The sequence below is a fragment of the Panicum virgatum genome, chromosome 9K (assembly GCF_016808335.1).
Source record: "Panicum virgatum strain AP13 chromosome 9K, P.virgatum_v5, whole genome shotgun sequence".
NCBI classification, from domain to species: Eukaryota; Viridiplantae; Streptophyta; class Magnoliopsida; order Poales; family Poaceae; genus Panicum; species Panicum virgatum.
The window spans coordinates 37,241,279-37,254,641 of record NC_053144.1 but is presented as its reverse complement, the minus strand read 5'-3'; positions in this window follow the sequence as shown (position 1 = coordinate 37,254,641).

Here is a 13,363-nt window from a genome sequence, read left to right as displayed (position 1 = left end):
TTATATCCCACGCTTTGTTAGAAGTAGGCCATAGTTGGTGACAACACTATTGGTCCTTTGCAATCCTCCACATTCGAATATAGCGTAGAGTTGTTGGCCGGAGTCACCTAGCAGACCCGGTGTAAGACAGTGCCCAAAGCGAGTATTTTGCTCGAGAGATCGACCTTTAACTCATCTATAGTGTTATCTTAGGAATCTTCTCAACCCTTGCCACTTGTCTTGTTGTGTTCTTGGACCGACTCGAATAGAAGTTAGTGCACACATGTTCCTTGTGGATTCGGTAGCCCTTGGAATGCTCTAAGGTGAAAGCTACAATGGTATCCATACGCTTGCAAATTTATTCGTGATGCTAAAATACGCAACAAGCCTTCTGGCGCAATTGCCGGGGAAGGGTTGTTGTATCTTCCTTCGTACCTAGTCGTCCTCGTATCTTTTGCTTTTCTTTCCTTCTACCTTGACACCCGCTATCCATAGCTTCTCTATCCTACAGAATTTATTCCGTATCATTTTTAATTTTCTTCCTTCTAACTTTATTCCCGCTACTGTTGATGGCTGCTAAGTACCAAATTTAGGCTGTCAACTCCTGCATAAATACATAAAATGTAAACATCAATATAGTGGTAGGGGTTTATTACTGACCATTTCCATGAGTGTTGGTAACTATTTGTATGCAGGTGAATTATGGGAGAAAACACACTTCATGAATTGGAAAACACACTCCACAGATCAAGGCAAAATGCGCAATCAACCAGAGCATGGGAATCAGGCTGAAATAGATCAAAAGAGGCCCAAGTACCAAACCAAAATAGCCTAGGACAGGCAATGACCCATGGGATTAGGACAAGGGACACCAGGACAGCCTAAATACCAAAGCTGGGCCGGTTTGGGGCCGGACGATGGTTGGCCGGCCACCATGGTCGACCGACCAAGCCCATGGGCAGCACTGCCTCATCTTTGACGCGTGGCAGCTCCTCACTTGCTCCCAAGGTTGGTTCCAAGGGGCATAGCTGCGTTCTCCGGCCCAAAGCACCATGTACCCCCTGTATAAATATGAGGGGAGGGGTTCCATTTGAGGACATCCACCAAGTGCTCACTTCAAGCCTTCTCTTGGTTTAGAGTTGTCTTAGAGTAGGGAGAGGGTAGAGGTACTCAGGAGGGGTGCCGATCTCCGGCGCTCTTCTCCATTTTGTGCCTCTATGAGATTGAGAGAGTAGTTCGGGAGAAGTGCCAGGGTGTGGGCACTCTGTCCCAGCTTGTACCTCTACGGATGCTGCTACATTCTCTGGTTTAGTAAGTATTCATGGTTCCTATCCCCAGTTTTATAATTGGTATAGTATATGCTAGTAGTGCTTGTAGTTGAGTGAGATCAATTCTCTTACTCGCGGATTCGTCACTCCCTATTTGTACGGAATGCTGTAGTTTGCTATGAGACGTCATACGTAGTTAGACTCCAGTAGTAATCAATAGCGTAGACGTGGTGTCTAGGCTAAGGGTTATCCTTCGTTCGCCTTATATCCCACGCTTTGTTAGGAGTAGGCCGTAGTTGGTGACAACACTATTGGTCCTTTGCAATCCTCCACATTGGAATATAGCGTAGAGTTGTTGGCCGGAGTCACCTAGCAGACCAGGTGTAAGATAGTGCCCGAAGCGTGTATTTTGCTCGAGAGATCGACCTTTAACTCATCTATAGTGTTATCTTAGGAATCTTCTGAACCCTTGCCACCTGTCTTGTTGTGTTCTTGGACCGACTCGAATAGAAGTTAGTGCACACATGTTCCTTGTGGATTCGGTTGTCCTTGGAATGCTCTAAGGTGAAAGCTACAATGGTATCCATACGCTTGCAAATTTATTCGTGATGCTAAAATACGCAACAAGCCTTCTGGCGCAATTGCCTTGGAACGGTTGTTGTATCTTCCTTCGTACCTAGTCGTCCTCGTATCTTTTGCTTTTCTTTCCTTCTACCTTGGCACCCGCTATCCATAGCTTCTCTATCCTACAGAAATTATTCCGTATCATTTTTAATTTTCTTCCTTCTACCTTTAATCCCGCTACTGTTGATGGCTGCTAAGTACCAAATTTAGGCTGTCAACTCCTGCATAAATACATAAAATGTAAACACAATATAGTGGTAGGGGTTTATTACTGACCATTTCCACGAGTGTTGGTAACTATTTGTATGCAGGTGAATTATGGGAGAAAACACACTTCATGAATTGGAAAACACACTCCACAGATCAAGGCAAAATGCGCAATCAACCAGAGCATGGGAATCAGGCTAAAATAGATCAAAAGAGGCCCAAGTACCAAAGTAAAATAGCTTAGGACAGGCCATGACCCATGGGATTAGGACAAGGGACACCAGGACAGCCTAAATACCAAAGCTGGGCCGATTTGGGGCCGGCCGACGGTTGGCCGACCACCATGGTCGACCGACCAAGCCCATGGGCCCCACCGCCTCATCTTTGACGTGTGGCAGCTCCTCACTTGCTCCCAAGGTTGGTTCCAAGGGGCATAGCTGCGTTCTCCGGCCCAAAGCACCATGTACCCCCTATATAAATATGAGGGGAGGGGTTCCATTTGAGGACATCCACCAAGTGCGCACTTCAAGCCTTCTCTTGGTTTAGAGTTGTCTTAGAGTAGGGAGAGGGTAGAGGTACTCAGGAGGGGTGCTGATCTCCGGCGCTCTTCTCCATTTTGTGCCTCTATGAGATTGAGAGAGTAGTTCGGGAGAAGTGCCAGGGTGTCGGCACTCTGTCCCAGCTTGTACCTCTACGGATGCTGCTACATTCTCTGGTTTAGTAAGTATTCATGGTTCCTATCCCCAGTTTTATACTTGGTATAGTATATGCTAGTAGTGCTTGTAGTTGAGTGAGATTAATTCTCTTACTTGCGGATTCGTCGCTCCCTATTTGTACAGAATGCTGTAGTTTGCTATGAGACATCATACGTAGTTAGACTCCAGTAGTAATCAATAGCGTAGACGTGGTGTCTAGGCTAAGGGTTAACCTTCTTTTGCCTTATATCCCACGCTTTGTTAGAGGTAGGCCGTAGTTGGTGACAACACTATTGGTCCTTTGCAATCCTCCACATTCGAATATAGCGTAGAGATGTTGGCCGGAGTCACCTAGCAGACCAGGTGTAAGCCAATGCCCGAAGCGAGTATTTTGCTTGAGCGATCGACCTTTAACTAATCTATAGTGTTATCTTAGGAATCTTCTAACCCTTACCACCTGTCTTGTTATGTCCTTGGACGGACTCGAATAGAAGTTAGTGCACACATGTTCCTTGTGGATTCGTTAACCCTTGGAATGCTCTAAGGTGAAAGCTACAACGGTATATGTGCACATACAAATATATTTGTGATGCTAAAATACCCAACAAGATTTCTGGCGCAATTGCTGCGGAACGGTCGTTGTATCTTCCTTCGTACCTAGTCGTCCTCGTATCTTTTGCTTTTCTTTCCTTCTACCTTGTCATCCGCTATCCATAGCTTCTCTATCCTACGGAATTTATTCCGTATCATTTTTAATTTTCTTCCTTCTACCTTCAATCCCGCTACTGTTGACGGCTGCTAAGTACCAAATGTCGGCTTTCAACTCCTGCATAAATACATAAAATGTAAACATCAACATATAGTGGTAGGGGTTTATTACTGAGCATTTCTATTAGTATTCATAACTATTTGTATGCAGGTGAATTAAGGGTGAAAACACACTTTATGAATTGGAAAACACACTCTACAGATCAAGGCAAAATGCGCAATCAACCATAGCATGGGAATCAAGCTGAAATATATCGAAAGAGGCCCAAGTACCAAAGCAAACTAGCTTAGGACAGGCCATGACCCATGGGATTAGGACAAGGGACACCAGGACAGCCTATATACAAAAGGTGGGCCGATTTAGGGCTGGCTGACGGTTGGCCGACCACCATGGTCAGCCGCACTGGCGGAGCCAGGTGCAGGCAAAAGTGGGCTATTGCCCCCCCCCCCTTGCCATGCAAAATTTCCACTAGATGAATAGTAAATTTAACACTATTTATTATTTTGGCACCTCAATTACCAAAGATTGCCCCCCCCTAATTCTTTGTTCTGGCTCCGCCACTACTCGGCCGACCAAGCCCATGGGCCCCACTGCCTCATCTTAGACACGTGGCAGCTCCTCACTAGCTCCCAATGTTGGTACCAAGGGGCATAGCTGCATTCTCCGGCCCAAAGCACCATGTACCCCCTCTATAAATATGAGGGGAGGGGTTCCATTTGAGGACATCCACCAAGTGCTCACTTCAAGCCTTCTCTTGGTTTAGAGTTGCCTTAGAGTAGGGAGAGGGTAGAGGTACTCAGGAGGGGGGCCGATCTCCAGTGCCCTTCTCCATTTTGTGGCTCTATGATATTGAGAGAGTAGTTCGGGAGACGTGCCGGGGTGTCGGCACTCTGTCCCAGCTTGAACCTCTACAGATGATGCTACATTCTTCGGGTTTAGTAAGTATTCGTGGTTCCTATCTCTAGTTTTATACTTGGTATAGTATATGCTAGTAGTGCTTGTAGTTGAGTGAGATCAGTTCTCTTACTCGCGGGTTCGTCGCTCTGTATTCATATAGAGTGCTGTAATTTGCTACGGGACATCATACATAGTTAGACTATAGTAGTAATCAGTAGCGTAGGCGTGGTGTCTAGGCTAAGAGTTATCCTTCGTTTGCCTTATATCCCACGGCTTAGTAGAGGTAGGCTGTAGGTGGTGACAGCCCTCTTAGTCCTTCGTAATCCTCCATGTTCGGATATAGCGTAGAGCTGTTGGCCGCAGTCGACTGGCAGACCAGTTGTAAGCTGGTGCCCGAAGCGAGTATTGTGCCCGAGTGATTGACCTTTAACTCAACTATAGCGCTTTCTTAGGAATCCTCTCTTCCCTTCAACCTATCTTGGTTTGTCCTTGAACCGACTAGAATAGAAGAGAGTGCACACATATTCCCTGTGGATTCGATAACCCTTGGAATACTCTGAGGTGAAAGCTACAACGGTACCCGTGCACTTGCGGATCTATTCGTGACGCTAAAATACCCAACAAATTTTCTGGCACCGTTGCCAGGGAACGGTTGCTATATCTTTCTTTTTACCAGGTCATCCTCGTATCTTGTCCTTTTCTTTCCTTCTACCTTCACCCCCGCTATCCATGGGGAAGCTGTCCTTTAAGAGCTTCTCTATCCTACAAAATTTATTCCATGTCATCTTTAATCTTCTTTCTGCTACCTCAAGCCCCGCTACCACGGAGCAGCCTTCCATCCGAGACTTTTCTGCTCCTACGAGTGAGTTCCATGAGCCACCATTTTCTGAGCACCCAATCGTTTCATACGGCTATGAACTCCGTCGTGACCTTATCGCTATGGTTCGAGAGCTTTCCTTCTCTGAGTTAGATAGAGAAAACCCATACCACCATCTGCGAGAGTTTGAGCTAGTGTGTTCATGCTATGCCATCACAGGCATGTCAGGTGATACCCTTAGGTGGAAGTTGTTTCCCTTTTCTCTTGTAGAGGAGGCTAGACAATGGTACATACGTACCATAGCGAGTATGAATGGAAATTGGGGTCAGCTTAGAGATGAGTTTTGTCTCAAGTTTTTCCCTGAGTCCTGGCTTGTTGCTCTACGAAAGGATATCATCTGCTTTAGGCAGAATGAGAAGGAATCTATAGGTGCGGCTTGGGCTAGATTTTTACTTTTAGTAAAGTCCGGCCCTGTCCTATTGTTACCCGATTATGTGTTGCTTGAACACTTTTACTCAGGGCTCGACAAGGACCCCGCCTCTTACCTTGACATGACCGCTGGAGGGTCCTTCGCTCACAAGACTTTAGCCGAAGGCATGGAAATCTTAGAAATTATTAGCAAAAACACTTCCTTCGTAGCCGAGTCTACACCCACTCAAGAACAGCATAAGTCAAGTCATGAGGACATTCTAGCAGCTAAACCTGATCATTCACTATCCATACCCTTGGATTCGGCCCTAGAACCCTCTCCTGAACCACAAGTTTTGGAGAAAGAAGAAATTCGAACTCCAAAACTCCATTTCAAATTCGAGGACGATCCTTTTGAAGATCTTGAAAACACCTCGAACTATGTCTGCAAGAGGAGACCACCAGTTCCCATTGCTTCTACATACCCCATAGAAGCTGCCTTCTGTAGGGAAAATGTTAAGAAGTCAATGACCATTATGAGCAGCGAGCGGTTGAGAGAAATATAGCTGTCATCAGAAGTACTTCGGATTAGCTCCCCTCCTTCAACCTCCTTGCACCATAAAAGGAACCCAGGTAGACACCCTCTATAGTCCCACTTTTGGAGCCATCATCATCTCTAGCGAATGCACATTTCACCATTTGCGAGATGAGACATTGGTTCAAACTAACAAGTTCCAGACTCCCTCTAGAGAAATCTTGGAAGCGTATGGGACTTTGTAGAATGTGTCTATTAGACACAAGGACGTCGAAATAATCCTCAACTTTCATATAGTCGATGTCCAAGACTTCGATCTCTTAGTCGGCAACCCATCGAGAAATTTCTCACGAATGCTCCGACTCAAAATAAGCTCGAAGTCCATCTAGGGAAGGAGACTATTTTTGTCCAAATCGCTAAAGCCACAAACTCCATGACAGAACCGTCCCTTGATTCTGAACCAATTGAAGAGGTTAAGGGAATTCTCTTTGTTGACTCACCGAAATCTCTCCCTGAGAAAGATGATGAAGAATTCATCGAGGAGGATGAACCCGCCGAGCCCATATACATATCTGAGTTCGAGACTCCCCCTAGACCTCCGATTGAGTTTGAACCTCTTCCCTCTGGCCCCAAGAAAGTTGTTCTCGACCATGATCGAGATTCAACTACGATTTCCCACGATGAATCTCTTGAGATGGAGAATCCATGGGCCATGGAATTTGATGAGGCACCGACTCTGGAGTCCAAAGAAAAGGATTCCTTAGAGCATGAGAGTTTCATCCTTGAAGTTCCACAAGAACAATGCTCATTTGATGCCTCTCCAGAGTCAGGCACCCTTTGTGCCCCAAGCACACATGAGGACTACAACCACCTTAAGGTCCTCTCATGCAAAACTTTCAGAAGGCTGGTTGTAGATGCATATGTTTATCGCAAACATTGCAGATTTTGTGAATGCTCTATGGCACTAACCTTGCAGCCAAAACTTCATAACTCATCAACAATTGGTGATGAAAGTGGAACACATCACTAATGATTGCTGCAAGAGGATGTTCCCATGGTCGAGCTTATGACCATAAACAAAGCACTGCCGGGAGATAGCCCGGATTATCATTTATTTATTTCTCTCCAATAAAAGCAAGAGCATGCTCTAGGATAAAGCTTTCCTTCAGGTATTTTTGGTCGCTAACCATCTAAGGTGGAGATCGAAAAGAATCATGGATAGGTGATGCCTATGAACATGAGATCTACACCGACTACAACACCTCGATTTGTCTTAGCGGAGGAATGACTACAAAAGGAGACTTGAACTCCACACACTTGAGTTTTGTTGCCCAGCAATGCAAGCTCCAAGTGTGGGGAAGGTATGTGGGCACCCCGAGTAAGTTCTCTCGTACTAATTCATATCTAGGTTTGTAGATAGTGTTAGTTCCTGCATCTTGCACCATCAAAAAGAAAAACAAAAAAAAAATATGAGAGGAGTTTCCATGGTGATAATATTGAGTTCTCATCAACAAAACACCATGGTAAGTACTCTCAATGTACTGCTTTTGACTTTAAACAAAGCCTTGCCAGGTGGTCGCCCGAGGATCTCCAGAGTAAGTCTCATGGTGAGAGTAAAGTTTGGTTCTTAAAACCGACAGAGCCATTATTTCGTTTCCACCATCTCGTTGAATATAGCACTAGGTACAAGCACAAGTGTGGGGGAGATCTCGCAAGTTCATTAAGGCCCTACACATTCGAGATCTCCCACAAAGTTATCACACAACATCGATTGCGCCAACATCACAAGGGATAAGGCAATGACACCAGAGTCAGCCGGCCACCCGGTGGTTTGGCTGGATCACCATTGCCTTGACCCCCATCTTCTTCAACAACAATTCTATGTGCACCCTCTATTGCTCAACTCTCTTGATTCATGAGTTTGAATGAATTTTAAATCTGACTCACTAAAATCAAACTCAAAATGAATCAGTGTGTTCTACCTGCTCTACATGTTTCCTATGGTTTGTTTGCATATGTTTTATTCCATGCTTATCATCTTGATGCTTGTGAACAAAAATATTTAGGAAACAAGCTTATCTAAGTAGTTGACATTTGAGATATGGTTTGAATGATATGATCTTCACTCTTTGTTTTTTAAGTACTTGGGAACTTTATTTGAAAATTTGAAAAAAAAACTTGCAAAGCTCCTCTTTGATATGCCAAAGTCCTACCAAAGCCATATGATGATTTATCTTGAAAACCACATACACATATGCTGCTTGTCTTTGCTTTGAGCTTTGTCAAATTGTTGTGACCCTATAGAGAAATTTTTGTCATGCTTTCATGATCAAGATTCACGTGCACACCATATACCCCCTTGCTATACTTCTATGAGAAGTTAGCATTGTATCAACCCTCCATTCTACAAAATAAATGCTCCACAATATGTGTTGCTCTCTCTCTCTCTCCAGTTATTGTTAAAAAAAATGAGGCAAGGGTTATAAAAAAATGGACCCATGAAGGTCCATGAAAAAAAGAGAAAAAAAGAAAGAGACCCATGAAGGTCTTGAAAAGAGAGAGAGAGAGAGAGAAGAAGAAGACATAGCCATCTCTCAAAAGTATTCAAAGAGAGAGAGACCACACAAAAGGAGTTTCCATTCCATCCACCATAATCCATACTCGTGCACATCTTGATCTGATTATATGATTGTTGACGCTCACTAACGACCATTTCCAGATGTCAACTTGATCAGAAAATCATGAGAGTTTGTATTTCTTACATGCATCTTTATCCAATAAAGTCTCTAAACCACACTTCACCTTCTAGAAAATGCAAGTTGTGTTTTTGAACTAATATGCAGGTTGCAAGCACACTTTGGCCCAACTTAAAATCATAGAAATTATCAAAGCACCGATTCAGGCTTAGATGGACCAAAAGCGGCTCAAGAACCCAGCTCAGACAAGCCAAGATAGACCAAGACCAACATGGATCAGACAAGGAGGCCCAGGACAGTCTGCTGGACGAAGCTGGGGGCGGTTGGCGCCACTGGCAGGCCGGCTGACCAGCCTGGTAGGCCGACCTGGCCCATGGGCCCCACCGCCTTAACCAAGACACGTGTCGTCTCCTGGTTGGTCCTCTAGGTCGGTTTGGAGAGTTTCACCCCATGGCACCCTGCTATAAATACAAGGGGGGTGGAGAATACAACACACACACACACGCACACACAAACACACACACACACATACACACACACACCTCACTCACCTCTTCTCAACTTCCTCTTGCATAGTCTTTAGGCTTAGTGGAGTTTAGGAGAAGTCTAGGAGTCTTCGAGTCACCGGAGTTGCTCGAGAGTTCTGGTATGGGTTCATCTCTAGCTCTCTCTTGTAATATTTTGTTGTTTGTAATAGAATTAGACTATGGTTACCGATATTTGCTCAAATTATGTTCTGAGTTATCGGATATATGCTTCTTGATCTGGTTCCGTTATTGTTCAATGCTTGCATTGCATGATCGCCCTGTGCTTGCGATGGCTAATATATCGGCCTTAGAACTCTATCAACTGGTCCAGTATTCGTATGTTTGCTTTAGAGTGATGTCTGTCCATCCAGAGGGTGGGGGCTCCGTGCGGGACACTAGAGTATCGCTTACTAGTGTAGACATGGTGTCTAGATTTGCTAAGCGTTACTGGATGTCAAATATACCCATGGTTTGTAGAGGTAGCCGGCAGGTGGTGACAGCCCTGTTCAAGCCCTAGTAATCCTCCACATTCGGTATGGGGGGTAGGAGGTGCATAAAGCCACCGGGGTGTATGGGCTCCTCTCGTTACTTCGATAGCGGTCTCCCTGCTGTGTAGTTTAATCTCTGACGATCTAATCATAAGATGGCATAGATATAGCTAGCCTAGCATAGTTGACTCGAGCTCTAACTTCTGCCTTGCTCCTAGCCTAAAGTATCTTTTCTTTCCTTTTATTTATTTATCCAGAGGGTAGTCTGTATGTGTGTCACACTACCTCCTACCATGTTATCTATCTTACCCCTATTTATGCATGAGAATATCCAATCTAGATAAAGTTCATCAACTAATTTATATCTCTTCATTCACCGCCTTCCTTGCTGAAATATAAATGACACCTCGGTATACTCCCGGGTAAAATGCTACAGCGGTATTTCATACGCTTGCAGATTTATTCGTGGTTCATGAAATACCTGCCACCCCAATTGGCATCTGCGGGCGTCATCGCTGCTTTCCCTGTGGTAACGCTGGTAGGCGCCAACAAGCATTTTTGGCGCCATTGCCGAGGAAGGCACAGATTGAAGTATATAGACAAAGTTATGAACGAAATCGAAATTGGTATTCGCTTGCTAAACAGACTAACTTGGCTTTGTTTTCTTGTCTTTGTTGATACGAAAACAGGGTAGTGTATGACCAGTTTCGACTTGCCGCAAAACTTTCATTTCAATCCAGAGTCACTTTTGAGAAGAGTTCGTCCTCGTGTCGTACCTCCTCAAATCTCACTCTCGACAGCCGAACCAGTCATTGCATCGTCGTCAGCTTCTCAAGCTATGGCCCAGAAGACACTCCGTGATTACTCTGCTCCATCTGCTAGCCAGGTCCCTACCGGACCCGAGGTTAACACCTAAGGGGAAAATTTCGATATCAAGACGGGTCTCATTACGATGGTGCTGGCCAGCCCTTTCTATGGCAAGGCCAATGAGAATGCCAGTGCTCATCTCCAGTAGTTCCTGGAGCTCTGCAGTACAGTTGACGGTCCTTAAGTGCTAAAATTGACCATCAACTCTTGCAAAGATCTGTGCCAAAATAAACACCAAACTAGATTTAGGACTTTGATACTAATCATTTCCACAAGTTTTTGTGAAACACTGTTTACAGGAAGCCATGTCTGCATACGGGGGAAAACCGTGCTCAAACAAAGGGAAAAATATACATTAGAGAATACTACGCGAGCACGAGAACTAGAGGGCTTACATCCTGAAGCAAATTAGCCCAAGCCCAAGAGAAAAGACACTTCTGACAAACACAGCAGTGCGCACATGGATCCTAGGGCCCAAATGACATTCTAAACCAACATATCTTCAAGAATGCACCCAGAAACCTACACAAGGAGCCCACAAGGAGTGCGTCGACCGAAGATGGGCCCAAACGGCCTCAGCAAGGGTGTGGCCGAACCCTTGGTTCGGCCGACCCCCTTTTGGGCCCAATCAGGCCCAATTTTCTCTGGGACACTCTCATCGCTCCCCTACTTCTATTCCGGACGTGCATAGTACCACCTCGCGAGTCTAACAGCGGATCCATCCTTGGAGAGGCTACATAAGGAGGAGGAGAGCACCCAACACAACACACCACAAAAGAGTTATAGAGCTCCATTGCAAAGACGAGGCATTGCCTAGGCTAGTGGTTAGAGTAGCAGGAGGGTGAGGAGTAGTTCGGAGGGGCGCCGGCCTGTCGGCGCTCTTCTCTAACTTGTACCTCTACGGATGCTGGCTTCCTCTGCTATGAGTAAGTTAATATTATGATTCTTGTATTGCATAGTACTTTCATATGGGTGAGATCAGTTCTCTTACTCGCGGGTTCGTCGCTCCGTATTTATACGGAGTGCTGTAGTTTGCTACAGGATATCAGACGTAGTTAGACTGCAGTAGTAATTAGTAGCATAGGCGTGGTGTCTAGGCTAAGGGTTACCTTCGTTTGCCTTATATCCCATGGTCTGTGGGGCAGGCCGAAGGTGGTGACAGCTCTGTTGGTCCTTAGTCGTCCTCCACAATCGGATATAGCGTAGAGCCATTGGCCGTAGTCTCCTGACCATTTCAGGGGTAAGCCGGTGCCCGTAGCGAGTCTTATCCGAGAGATCGACCTTTAACTCATCTTTAGTGCTACCGCAGGAATCATCTCCAACCTTGCCACTTAATCTTGGCGTGTCCTTGGACCGACTGAGTTAGGAGTTAGTGCACACGTTTCCTGTGGATACGATACCCTTGAATACTCACGGGTAAAAGCTACGACGGTATCCGTGCGCTTGCGGATTAATTCGCATCGTTAAAATACCCAACACACTTTCTGGTGCCATTGCTGGGGAACGGTTGTTGTTCTGACTTCGAACCTAGTTGGTCCTCGTATATTTTCAAAAATAAAAAAATCTGTTTTCTTATTCTTTAGCTCTAACTTCGCCCCTGCTACCCATTCTACTCTCGTATCTTTTTTGCTTTTCTTATTTCTACCTCTACCCCCGCTACCCTTGGAAGGTTATCCTCGTACACGCCTTCTGTCCCTGTGGGATGAGTCTTTAGAGCCATCCTCTCTGGAGTTAGTTCCTCATCCGGCTACGAGATTCACCCTCATGCCTTACCGATCGAGTCGAGTGAGACAAACTCTTACCCATATCCTCAATTATCGATCGATGCCAATCAAATCAAGTGAATCAAAGTTTATTTCTTAATCCTTAATTTTGATTGATGCCCGATAGAAGTTATGTTCACCCTTCCTATCAAATGAACTTCTGTTGGAAGCTTAGGATGGATTACTTTGCCACCACGTTCATCTTTGACGAAATGCGAAGCTTCCTACCTAAGGCGGGGATGAGTTGAAAGAAGCTCATTTCCACCATGACCCGAACTCAGAATTCTTCATTCGGCCCACAGAGTTACACATCCTCTTTCATTATGGGGCCATGAACATTCTCAAGTTTCTCTATCCGGAGATCAATCCACTCTCTCCATGAGTATGAAGTTTCGTCACAAAGATCATGTTCATCCTTGACATCTCCGTGGTCTTTTGTGCCAAGTCGCTGCGAGTCTTACGATCACCTAAGGGTTAACGCCCTTTACGATGGATGTATTTGGTTTTGGTTATCATAATATCTTTGCATGGCTCGTAGTTGTATTTGTGCACTAACCTTGCAGCTTGAACGATGATAAATCAATATATGGTGGTGAAGTTGGGAACTACATCACCATGGTAGCTGCAGGATGAACCCACATGGTCGAGCTTGCGACCATAAACAAAGCACTGCTAGGAGATAGCCCGGATTCTCAAAAAAAAAACTGGTGCTTCAAGCACTTCTCACTTTCTATTTGAATAAAGTTTAGACTCCTAGGTGTTCAAAATCGGTAGAGTCCTTTTTATTTCCACCTTTGTTTTTCTTTTAAATAAAAACAGGTAC